General features: G+C 45.4%; 1 pseudogene; it reads left to right on the top strand.

Moving 5' to 3' along the window:
* The window catches only part of LOC146176972 (uncharacterized), a 35,172-nt pseudogene that overhangs the window by 10,740 nt on the left and 10,871 nt on the right, over window positions 1–13,561 (top strand).

The raw sequence follows: 13,561 nt of genomic DNA, 5'->3' as shown, positions 1-13,561 counted from the left end.
CAGAATCAGCTTGGTTAGCACTAAACAAAAAACTATCTTCCTGAATATTGACAAGAATATGCTTACTGTAGCAGCTGTAGGAGTTTTTGTGAATTTCAGTAAGGTATTTGACTGCTTTCACCACAACGTCCTTCTTAATAAGCTGCAGTATTATGGTATTGAAGGAAATTGTTTATACTTTGATCGTATCTTGTCTCAACGTCCAGACTCAGTGTGTGTTTGAAAACGGGTACATGTCTTCTCTCCTACCAATTACACATGGCGCCCTTCAAGGTAGCATTTTAGGGTCACTGTTATCTACCACATACATAATTGATATTTTAATCAGAGATGAATTGATACAATTATTATATACAAATTATAACACTATCCTTATCCCTGGGACCAATAGAGACAGACTTAAAACCAAGTGCAATAAAATCCTCGAAAATCTTCTTACATGGTGCCAAAAAAATGTTAAGATAAATCCTAAGAAGACACAGGTCAATATATTCCTGACGGGGTGCTGCGTGCAGCCGAAGAGAGCGGACGCATTTCACATGGGCTCCGCGTGTGTTCGACTATTTTGGCAGCTTTTCGAAGTTTTCACCCGGATTTGTTCCCTGCATCAGGTGGCGGAATATTCAAGGACCACGGCGGCACCAATTTTGGGCAAGTGGACATCTTATTGGCCATTTCTTTTGGATTCTCTAGACCCGCGTCGCTCGTGGAGTAGCTAAGCCTAACGAACGCTTTGACGAGCTAAGCCTACGGAGCCGACCGCGTCCTCGCGGGCCCTACCCGAGGTCACTCGCCGTCGAAGAATTTAAGGATGGAGGCCCCACGGGCAACGGTGGCTGCCACCGTCTGCGGAGACGCCGGCAGAAGAGAAAAGTGCCGAGGGAACGCAACGGCATAGCAGCTCGCAGAGCTGCTGCGCCGGCCCAGGCATGATACAACCACGGGCAGCGGTTGCAGCGTCGGCGGAGACGCCAGCAGAAAGAAGAAACGGAGCCGCATCAGCCGCGGCAACTACCGGAATTGATGAACAGCCAACGTCGTCGGCTGCAAATCAAGAAGAAAAAAGTGCTCCCAACGCTAGCGAAGAGGATGGGGAAAAGATGGACGTCGGCGCTTTCGACGATAAAGGGAAATACCAAGGGGGCTGGTGCCGCTCCATAGGCGGCAGATACGTGCCGGAGGAGAAAGTAGCAGAAGTATTAGCAAGGAGAAGGGAAGGAAAAACACTAAACCTGAAAGAAAACAAAGCCAGGGCAGAGAGGATGGTCAACAAGCTGCAAGTTCGCCTACCGTCGGGAACAGAGAAGATCATCCTTAGACCAGCGGGAGGAATTGACAACATAAAGAAGAAGATGGGGGTTTTCGCTGGAATCGCTATGCTGGAGGCGGCCGGTCTATCCCTCATGGCAGAAGAGGACATTGTCTTCAACAAAAACAACCAAACGATCCTAATTTCAACCCCGGACAAGGAAAGGGCAGAGGCTATCGCCAAAATCAAGAACATTTGAGCTGGAGAAGATGTCGAAATGACTAGCCACCCGGCGATGCCAGAGGGTGGCTATGGCGTCATCTACGGGGTTAGCCTGCAGTTGACGGAAGAACAAATACACAAGGCGTTGGACAACCCACGGAACACAACGTATACGCCAGTAAGAAGACTAGGAAGGACGTCCGAAACAGTCATCATTAACTTCAAAGATGGAAGTATCATGGGACGTAAAATTTTTCAGTCAATCGATTCCATGCAACCTATATAAGGAAAAATACGACGTGTGCTACGCATGCCGCAAGATTGGGCACAGGTATGACGTCTGCCCAGATCCAACCAGCACCCGCTGCAGAGGCTGCGGGCTAAGAAATCAGCCGGAGGAGCATGCCTGCGAGCCGAAGTGTCTTCTCTGTGGGAAGAAGCATCAGTTTGGGGACCCGAAATGCAGGGAACTCTACAGAACGCCTCACTGGGTTAAACAACGCGACGCGGCCTAGGCCGAAGGTAGGGCCGAACAAGACAAGAGAGGAGCGACCGTGGGCAGAGGCAGGCCCCCTACGAAGGTTATGCTACCACCTGAGACCAAAAAACAACCATCCGAGTCCAGGGACACAAATGCATCCAAGCCGCCACCCAGAGACAACCGGACCCACTAGCCGGACCTGCGGTAACCAGGGGAAAAGAGGACCCACTCTGGTATGCCTGTCTGCTTCGCAAGTGCGGTCTCCCATAATATGACACCAGAATTAGAGGCACAGGCCAATATATTTTAAAAAGAGATAGAAAAGAGAGATGAGCAAAATCGCCAGCTAAGAGAAATAATTAAAATCATAACGGTAACAGTAAACCAGCTCAAAGAGCAAGTTGGGCAGCTAACGAACACTACAGTGCGAGCTACGCAGGCGGCGCAAAAAAAGACCTCTTTCCCCTGTCCAGAGAACAGCCGCCCCACAGGCGCAGCTTGAGGGTAGCATGGAGGTAGATACGGTAGGCACCGCAAAGAGGGAGGCAGAAGATCATCAGATGGCTCAACCCGAATAAGATGCACAGAAACATTAACGAGAACGAACCGAGCACGCCTCAAGGAACACGAGGAAAGCATACTAACCAAACTAAGTGATATCATAGATAAATTCCAGGCTATATCAAATCAAATGAACTCACTTCTGACCGTGCTAGCAGGCGAAGAGCTCATCCCGATCCGAAGCCTCCCTCGAGGGCGGAAGCCTTGTTCTCTCACTCATCATGGACAAGACAGCGACCATAATTTGGCAGTGGAACTGCAGAGGCTTAAAAGAAAAGACATTGCTGCAACAGCATATTCTAAATCAAGGAGGGCCTCTACTTGCTGTGGCGTTACCAGAAACAGGAAAACCCACAGTCCAAATTTCAGGGTACCGCACATTCGATAGCGGAAGAGGGGACAAATCTAAAATAGCCACCCTAGTCAAGAATAACATTGCGGCAATTGAGCATGACGCAAGTACTGATGAAGAGGAGGCCGTACTCGTAGAAATTCTCACCGGCAAAAAGAATAGGGGAAGCATATTCGTCTTAAACTCTTATAGCCCCCCTCGTCACAAAAAGGCACAGTTTTAGGCCACATTTAGGAAAGCGCAAAATCATGCCCTCTGCTCGTAGTGGGGGACTTTATTGCCAGTCATCACGAATGGGGCTACCCCAATATTGATAGGAAAGATAGAATGCTGTGGGAACCGATTCAGAAGGCAGGACTCTTGCGATTCACGGACCCGACGAGCCAACCAGAACGGGCAACAGCATCTGCTATGACACATCACCGGACCTAACACTAGGACACAGGACGGGCAAAACATTGTGGAAGAACACGGGCGAAAACCTTGGCAGCGATCACTTTATAATAGAAATCCAAATTGATAGGAAACTAGGGGTGCGCATACAAAAAAGAGGCTGATGACCTCCCATTCCGATTAGACAACAAAGCTTAAATGTGTGGAACCGAAAAACAATTGTCGAGAATAAACTAAAGCGCCAGAAATTGAACAGGAACCTCGGGAAGAAAATAGCCGAGCACAATAGAAAAATAGAGAGCTGCGCATTCAAACGAGAAGAGAAAAGGTGGGATCAAAAATGCGACAAGGTAGAGAAGAATGTGAGCCATCCTAACACGTGGCGGATGCTGCGCCACCTCATAGACGCCACCAACACCAAAACCCACGCCAACATTGAGCAAATCAAGGCCGGATACAAATTTGACGGAACCGATGAACAGCTTATCAACCGACCTAATGACATGTATATAGGCCCCGCATTCCCGGCAGTGGATAAAGAGTATCAGGGGGCGGAGAATCCGCTACTGGACGAACCCATCCTAGTAGCAGAAGTCAGAGCCGCGCTCTTTGACCTCAAAAGAAACACAGCGCCTGGGCCAGACAAGATAACCTACGGCATGCTAAGGAACTTAGACGACAACTCTATAGTTCACCTTACTGCATATTTTAACAAAGTTTGGGAGTCCGGGGAGTCCCTAAACACTGGAAACATGCCAACATAATTTTAATCCATAAGAAGTGCAAAATTCCGGGTATAGAAAATCTCAGGCCAATTTCACTGACCTCGTGTCTAGGCAAATTATGGAGAAGATAATTCATATGCGACTAACTCGATTTGCGGACGAAAACAGCATCTGACCCGACGAGATAGTAGGTTTCAGACTGCACCTAAGCGCTCAAGATACCATGCTAAGGCTTAAACACGATATAATTGACAAACAAAACAGAAGAGACTAGAAGAACCAGACTAGAAGAGCCAACACCAAAGATTCAAGAGCAATATTGGGCATAGACTTACCCAAAGCGTTCAATAATGTCAGCCACTCGGCCATCCTTGAAGGCCTGTCAAATATTAGCGTAGGGAAGAGCACCTTTGATTAGGTCAAACCATTTCTCAAAGACAGAACAGCAACTCTACACATGCAGAACCTCAGCTCGGAAGAGATTAAATTAGGAAACGGGTACCCCACAAGGGTCCATCTTATCCCCCTTCATATCTAATCTAGTTATGAAAGACCTCCCGTGCAAATCAGGAAGCATCGAACGGCTAAAAACGAGCGTCTACGAAGACGACGTGAACGTTTGGCTCAATGAGGGCAGCGATGCGTCTATCGAGAAAAGGCTCCAGCGGGCAGCCGACATCATAGACCTCCATGTCAAAAGTAAGGGGCTGAGCTGCTCCCCGACGAAGTCGGAACTACTAATCATCAGGCCGAGGACAGCCAACGCATCTCCTCCCAGAATCTTGATAGAATTGAACGGGAAAGAAATTGTGCAAGTAGACGAGATTCGAATTCTGGGAATGCTCATAAGCAAAACAGGAAACAACTCCACGACTATAGCTAAGCTAGACGCGCATGCAAACCAAGTGGTAGGCATCATTAGAAGAATCTCGGCTAGACGTAGAGGGCTAAATGAGAAGAACAAGTTGGGGCTGGTCAAGGCCTTTATCTTGAGTCGAATGTGCTACTCAACCCCGTTCCTTAACATAAAAAGGCAGACAAAAACAAGTTAGACGCCATAATAAGGAAATGCATGAAACGAGCACTGGGACTCCCAATCTCTATCTCAATGGAGACACAATAGGGAATTGGGGTGCATAACACATGGGAGGAGTTAACGGAAACAACGAGAACGGCGCAACTCGAACGCCTAAGTCTAACTGAGTCAGGACAGCAGATTCTAAGCTGGGTAGGACTACAAGGGAACAGAGGCACTAATTACCAGACGTTCCACATTGGTACAAAATTAGGAAAGCCCCCCACTATCTCTCCGATACCTAAGAACATGCACCCACAACACGATCAGCAAAGACGCCAGCACAGAGCCAAACAGTTGGTAACAAAACTAAGTAGAAAGCAACCCGAGACGGTTGCATACACAGACGCCGCTTTTGACAATGACGGGAACTCCGTCTCGGTGGTAGTCGACGGGTCCGGAATAGAGCAAGACAAGATATATACAAGCGGAGTAGACGCCACGGCAGAGGAGGAAGCTGCGATCGCCCTAGCGTGCGTTAGTACGGACGCGATGGTGATTATCAGTGACAGCAAATCGGCAATAAGGAATTTCTGCAAAGGCAAAATATCATACTACGCGTTGAACATATTGTCGAAAAGCAACATAGACAGAGGGATCACCCTAATCTGGGCCCCCGCTCACACCAACATACCAGGAAACGAAGCAGTCAACACCCTTGCCCGAGCGCTCATTATCCGGGGGGGGGGGGGGGGACGCCGGCCTCAACCTAACTTTAAGGTCGAGACGCTCGCGGCCTACAACGAAGTCATCGAGCACTACAAGTTAGGACGGCGGAAATATCCACCCCCAGATCGGTCCCTCACGTCCACAGAGGGAGTCACCTGGCGCCGTCTGCAAGAACCACATGTCTCCCAGATGGAGATACCTTACGCAAACTGGAAATCCGGAGGACCAATTATGCAAATTCTGTAAAGATATAGGAACTCTAAAACAGATCCTCTGGGATTGCAGCCACTCCCCGGGCTACAATTTATTCAAAGACGCAGAAGCACGGGAGACTGCGCTTCATAGTGAAGACCCGGCGACGCAGGCCAACATTGTGTCTGGCAACCGAAGCGGCGAACCGCTTCGTCTACTAACTCCTGCCCCTTTGGGTGACATCGGGCTCCCTGGACGCCTGCGAGCGGTACCGAAACTCCGGTGTCACCTCTTTCGGAGAATAAAAGTCTTCACTACCACCAATGTATTCCTTGCTAGAAATAAACCCATTACAATAAGCCGCCCTATTGTTTTTAAACTCCCCAATATAGATGTCGTTAATGACCATGAAATACTTGGGGTTTATTTTTTCTCAAACGACAGCTTGGATATAGACACTAACTACACTGAGAAAAAGTTTTCGTCTGTAGCAGGCATTGTGTCGCGTTGGCGCAGCCTGCTCCCTGTAAAAACTTACTTCAATTATATCACGTCTTATGCAATTTCTATTTAGTCTCTTCTTTAGGTTGGAATACCACGACGCAGACTAATCTTCTTTGTATATAGAAAAAGGTAATCCGCTATATTGCAAATATTACACCAGTATCTACTACAATGCATGCTTTCCATTCCTTAGATATCGTACCAGTAGATACATAATACACATAATCAATTACTTCAAGCAGCCTACTTTTGATCTACCGAGATCAAGGAATTTTTATCATCGTTTCCAGCTCTAACGCATCGTACTAATATGCACACGAAAGATTCAGATGTTTGGTTTATCCAGCTTTTCCGCTCAAATTACGAACGCCAGTTATTAGCACGTAACTTGTAATCTTAATTCATGAATACCTTGCGAAGAAGTGACGACCAAGAAAGTTATCAAGTTAATTCTACAGCGTGTCTCTGTCAGTGTCACAAGCCGCGGTGGTGTTTGTCCGCATCGTCCTAAAGACCGTTATACTTTCAGAGTTCGAGTGGCTACCGATATTAGTTATTCCTCAGTTGCGAAAGCATGGTCTCCGAAGCAGCGCACTACGATACTCACCACTCTCGCCATCAAAATCGGAGCCAGCAAATATTCTTGGCCCTAATTTTTAGTTAACAGGTTTCGTCCTCTCTATTGTCATGACACAGAAATTTTTCCAGGTTAACTTTTACCAGCACATTGAGAACGCGTGCAGTGTGCTTTGTACTCTATGAATTTAGGCAAAGGTTCGTCCTTACTATATTGCATACTCACATTTACCGTGTTTCATTTGCGGCAGTGCTCAAGCCAACAGATGGATCACGGGAGGTCGCCCTGGCTCTCGAAGAGTACGTGACCCTCCCGCCAGGCGGATCTATCGTCGAGTGGAAGGCATGGAGCATACTGTTATTTTATCTTTCCGCCGCTTACGCTATAATGTGCCATATTTTGTAGCTTATGTGTTCCTAAAGTCCACGCTCTTTCTTTTGTCGCTTTTCGCTACTCGTGCGTAAATGCCTCAAGCCACAAGCAGCTTTAAAGTAATCTGGGCAACGCATATGACTTAAAGCTTCTAGAGGTAGTGTAGGAAGTGGGACACTCTCTGTTACCAAATCAAATTCCAGAAGCAGCACGCATTAGCCCAGTTGAGCAATTACGCTCCATTCGATAATTAGCCGCTTCTACCTGCAATTCAAGAACCATGACCATTCAGTGTGTGTGCTAACAAAACTATTTTCGTCAAACTAGTAGAGTGCACTCTACACTTTCATCTCAGTGATTTTAGAGTATCTGTGATTTCCCTCCCTTTGCAGGAGTAAATTCGCACTCAGATTCCTCGGTGCATAGTTACGCTTAGACGCTGCCTTTGCTTACTGTGTACTGGCTCAAAGCCGAACTATCTCCGAGGCGAATCAATTATTGAGGCCTGAAATTTCCTCACCCGCCAGGCCACAACCAGCCCACAATGTGGCGTTGACCGCCTTTCCAAAGGACTAAAGAGTGTAAACAGTGAATTTTGCACAATATTATTGCTCAGATGAGCCTGGCGACTGGCCTGAGTAACCAGAGGTCGATTTATCGACTCAGCAGGATCTCACATGATAATAACGTGTGGTGTCTACTGCGAGCGCAGGTATTGAGAAAATTGTTTTAAAAAATCTGTGCACTGCATGTTAGCTCATGGGAGTATTGGTGCCTTTTCCATATTTCTTGTTGCAGCTGTTTAGCAGTGGAATTCTGAATTCGCCGGGAATGCCCTCTCTCAGGGTGGTTATATCCAAGACAATCATCGGGAATACCATAAATGGCCGCACGACACGTTGTCGTTTGTTCTTCGCTAACTGTATGCACAGCAACAGCAATCTTGTCAGTGACACGTACCACCTACCGCATAAGGTCGGTTGTCCGATCATCGAGTCCGGCTCCTAGAAACGAATAATGCTGTATACCGTTGCAACAACGCAGGGAGTGCAGACGAGGATTATAAAGATCGTCACACCCAGCAGACAAGTGCGATTATTCCGCTTTTGTCATGTAAATATTGCTACTGCTATGCAACAAAATGTGCAACTCAGCTGAACATTGGACGTGCAAATGATGGCCACCTTCTCGAATTTGCATTATCAAATGACTGACCATTAAAGCTTTTCTTTCCCATGTAAGCCAAAAGAATACTCATTATGAATGATGTTATGGACACCCACCCAGAACTTACTGCCAGCCCTTAGGCTGGTTTGTTGCTAAACGTGGCGGAACAGCAGGCGATTGCACGATATTGAGCTACTTATTATCAATCAGTGATTGGGATTCATTAAACCTAGCGTGCACATATCTTCATCTCATCCACAACATCGTCCTTTATCAAGGCGATCTTTCTCCTTCGCTTCCCCTTCTAGTCCAGAGTACCAGCCATGCTTTCCTGTTCATTTGGAAAATTAACTGACAAAAGTAAACTCGTGCTGTCCATATGCAAGCAATCAATAGAGAAAGTAATAAAGCGGGGTGAGATTACAGCTTGGAGCTCAAATTTGGCGCCATGGAGGGTCTTCCCTCTTTTGGTGTTTTCACTTTCGTTATTCGTGCGTGAGCTCTTTAGAACTGCCAGTAAGGACTACTACCACCAGAAATATAAGTGCTCTTTTGTTATGTGCGCAAATGAATCAAACAATCTCCGCTCTCGTACGCAACCCGCTGCAGCGCCGGCTGTCTCGAGTGCGGTTCTCCCCTCCGCCGCCCAGTGTCCGTCTCATGGCTGGCGGTCGACTGGCCCTGGTCACCTCGTTGGATGCCTCGCTCAGCCTCTCCTGCGCAGTGTTCGCCAGGGACGGGCGCTTCTACGCTATGCGGCACTTTTTGGTCGCCTTCTCCGATGGCATGTCCACTTCGTGTAAGCGCTGTGCTTGACTAGTCACTGTTTCAGCTGCTGCCAGTTCGCCAGTTACTACCAGTTCAGTAGGCCCTGGTGAGGGAATGTCAGTGGTCTGGTTGATATATTTAACGGTTTTATTGGGTTTTCAATGGTGTTACTAGGCTTGTTTAAGTATTTCCTCATTTTCCCTATTGACGCAAGTGATACACTAAACGGGTTCAAAAAAGAATACTATCAGTGAGATTACCAAAAATACCATCACTCTCTCTCTCTCTCTCTCGCAAGAGGCACGGGCTAGTCCGTGAGCGCAGCCCTTCAGTTTGGCGTAAATACAATGCATACACTGAATCATGAATACACGAAGATTACGTGCCCTGTTGTCAGGAAACAAGGAATAAAAACGAGCCGATATTGTCAGTGGCAGTTGGTGCAAGCCCTTGTATGTAATCCTAAAAGTAGCATCCCCACGTGCCTGCAAGCAGTACAAGATTGGATACAACTGTAGCCTAGTGAAATATTTCCAAAACTATTTAACGCATAGCACTACTATTACCCAGAACTGAGGTATTCTCAGCGCATGAAGTTGGGCGGATAGTGTTCTTAACTTTTGGTTGTTTCTGCGTTATACTAGCGTTATACGATAGGACGACCGGTGGTGCAGGTTTCTTTATGCGGAATATTTAACTGTCATCCAAGTCAGTTAAAAATAGTAACTGCTGGGACATTGACGAGCTTCAAATACGACCGATGAAACATGTTAAGACACAATCTCTCCTATACTCGAACATATTTTTAATACTGTTTTCCAGCATGGGGTTCTCGAAACAGTTTGGTTTAAAAGGTAATGGGTTTGCACAAAGGCTGTAATAGAAACGAACGCTCTTATTACAGGTCTATTTCAACTTTACCACTTTTCTGAGAGGTCTAGGAAATATCAATTCTCGTGTAGTGTTGTTCGCAACAAACCAAACTGATCAAAAATGCGAAATGTTGGCTTATGAGTCTGTCGAGACGATCCTCTTGACATAGAAGGAAATAATATTAGACGCTTTTGAAAGAAATGTTCGTGTTAGGCGTATTTATAAAGTATTACAATTCCTTCGACACTATTAACCATGAAACCTTGTTATTAAAGTTGCACAATTATGGCTTCAGGAAAATGTTTTTTCAGTTGCTACAAAAAAACTTTCTTCAGTGTCGCCGCCAGCAAGTTACCAATAATATTTTGTCTGATGTGCAAGCTGTTCACGCAGGAGTACATCAGGGAAGTATTTTGGGGGTCTATGCTGTTTTCTGTTTACATCCATGATACAGCAAAATTTTTCATACACGCTGATGATGCCAACATACTTTTATTAGGGTCTGATGCCGAGCCTTTTCTTTCAAGCGCAAATCTGCTTCTAAAATAACTAAATTCTTTGAGTATCTTAACACGCTCGCCATAAATAACGGAAAAACAAAAGCTGTTTGTTTTCAGGCCGGAAAATCGTAATATAGACACGGAGTGCATACTCCACCTTCACATTGCAAATATTATAATAGTGTCGCAAGTTAAATGTCTTGGTGCTGGGTTCGGAAAGATAAGGCCTGGAATGCTCAAATATATGCAGTTTCAAATGAAATTTTGCCTATTACGGGAACTCGGTGCAAATTGCAATATTTTTTCCGGCATGCATTAAACGCCTTATCTTCAGTGACTTGCTTACTTCACATATTAGCTACTGTCAGCTGGCGTGGGGTGCACCTACTTTGTCGAAAGTTACTAAACTTCCCTAACTAAACCTAATACAAAAAGGAAATTTTTATAGTTGTAAACCTTGAATACAATAGCCACACTGCGCCTCTTTTAAAGGAACTGAACATTGTCACACTTTCTGACATTTATATGGCATTTGTTTTAGGAATAGCAGGGGAGAGTTACAGTTGACTTTGCAGAGCGCAATAACTTAAGAATCATGACTGCCTCCTTCAGCAAGCGGAAGAACCGGAAATGGACATGGAAAAGTCCTAACCGGGAGACTAAGAATGAAATTGACTTCATACTGTGTTCGACCTCCGCCATTATGCAAGATGTAGGGGTAATCAGGAAAGTGCGATGCAGTGACCACAGGATGGTGAGGTCCCGAATTAGTCTAACTCTGAAGAAGGAACGCAACAGGTTAGTAAGAAAGAAGTCCAACGAATTAGCGGTGAGGGGGAGGGCAGAAGAGTTCAGAATCTCGCTACAGAATAAATATTCAGCTCTAACCGAAGATGGCGACATTACCCAGAAGCAACACACAAAAATTTCAGAGATATCATTACTGAGTGCGCTGTAGAAGTAGGCGGTAGGATAGTTAGAGAGGATACCGGCAAGTTGTCTAAGGAGATGAAATATTTGATTAAGAAACGCCAGAGTATGAAAGCTTCTAATTCAACAGACCAGATAGAATTGGCAGACATATCAAAGCTAATCAAGAAGCGCAAAGTGGCCGATATAAGGAAGTATAACATGGAGAAAATTGAGCATATTGGAAAGAGCGGGGGAAGCCTTAAAGTGGTGAAGAAGAAATTAGGTATAGGCAAACATCAGATGTATGCGATAAGGGACAAGGCGGGCAACGTCATCACGAATATGGACAAGATAGTCAAAGTAGCCGAGGAGTTCTATACTGATCTCTACAGTAGCCAAAGTAGTCAGGACTGTAATGAGACTGGCGGCAGGGAAAAATGTCACCCATTCCACCAGTAACGAAAGACAAGGTTAAGAAAGCAATAGAAACTATGAAAAGGGCGAAAGATGCTGGAGAGAATCAAATACTACAGATTTGTTGAAGGACGAGGGAATATCGTGCAAGAAAAACTGGTTACCCTTTATACGCAGTGCCTGGTGTCATCAACGGTGCCGGAACCATGGAAGAAGGCAAACATTATCCTCATTCATAAGAAAAAGGACGCTACATTCACAAGAAAAAGGACGCTAAAGACCTTAAAAATTACACACTAATCAGCTTACTGTCTGTTATATTTAATGTATTTACTAAGGTAATCGCTAATAGAATCAGGAGAACCTTAGACTGCAATCAAGTAGAGGATAAAACAGGATTTCGAAAATGGTACTCTGCTACTAATCATATCCATACCATCAACCAGATGATAGGAAAATGCTCTGAATATAACCAGCCCTTATACATAGCATTCATTGATTACGAAAAAGCATTTGACGCAGTTGAAACCTCGGCGGTGATGCAGGCATTGCGAAATCAGGGGGTAGACGAGTCGTACGTGAAAGTGCTGGAAGATATGTGTAGTTGCTGCACAGCAACCATATTTCTGCATAAAGAAAGTAACAAAATTCCCATAAAGAAAGGTGTTATGCAAGGAGACACAATCTCCCCAGCACTATTCCCAGCTTGAATCTTACCTGTACTCACCTATGAGACTGAAACGTTGATGCTAACCAAGAGGGATCTACTTAAGTTGAGGACAACCCAGATGGCTATGGAACGAAAAATGGTAGGGGTAACATTGAAAGATATGAAGCGTGCAGAGTGGGTCAGAGAAATAACTCAAGTTACTGACATTCTAGTGGAAATCAAGAAAAAGAAATGAGCATGGGCAGGACATGTATTGCGAAGAGAGGATAATCGATAGTCGTTAATGGTAACAAACTGGATTGCAAGGGAAGCAAAGGGCAGCAGGGGGCAGCAGAAAGTTAAGTGGGTGGATGAGGTTAAGAAGGTCGCAGGGGTCAAGTGGATGCAGCTAGCACAGAACCGTGTGAATTGGAGAAATAAGGGAGAGGCCTTCGCCCTGCAGTGGGTGTAGTCAGGCTGATGATGATGATAATGCTTAAGTGTTATACTAACGAAATTAAAGAGAATAAAAACATTTTACGAGGTATAGCAAACATCACTCCTAAACGATAAACACGGTATACCTACAGTACTGGAGCGCGGGAAAAACCTCGAGCACGCACTAAGTATGGTTAGCAGATGCTGCGTGTATGGTCGGAATGCTTCTAAACATATCGAAGGCACAAAACCTTACACTTTTTGCCTTTTTCTGCATTCACCATATATTGTATACTTGAATAAACACTTTGTTCTTCTTTGAATGGTTCTTTCTTAGGTTGTCGTTTTGTACCAGATTTTCCCATGTTGTCTGTGTTCTGTTTGTGTCCTTGTTTGTTGCAATGTGATGTTTCGAGGCTGTTAGCCCATTCAAGTCTAGTCAGGCTTTTTTTCTTCCGGGTATGAAAT

The sequence above is a fragment of the Amblyomma maculatum genome, chromosome 10 (genome assembly GCF_055883805.1).
Source record: "Amblyomma maculatum isolate TAMU_Amacu chromosome 10, ASM5588380v1, whole genome shotgun sequence".
Taxonomy (NCBI): domain Eukaryota; kingdom Metazoa; phylum Arthropoda; class Arachnida; order Ixodida; family Ixodidae; genus Amblyomma; species Amblyomma maculatum.
The sequence above is the reverse complement of the archived record's forward strand: the minus strand, read 5'-3'. Positions and strand labels throughout refer to the sequence as shown.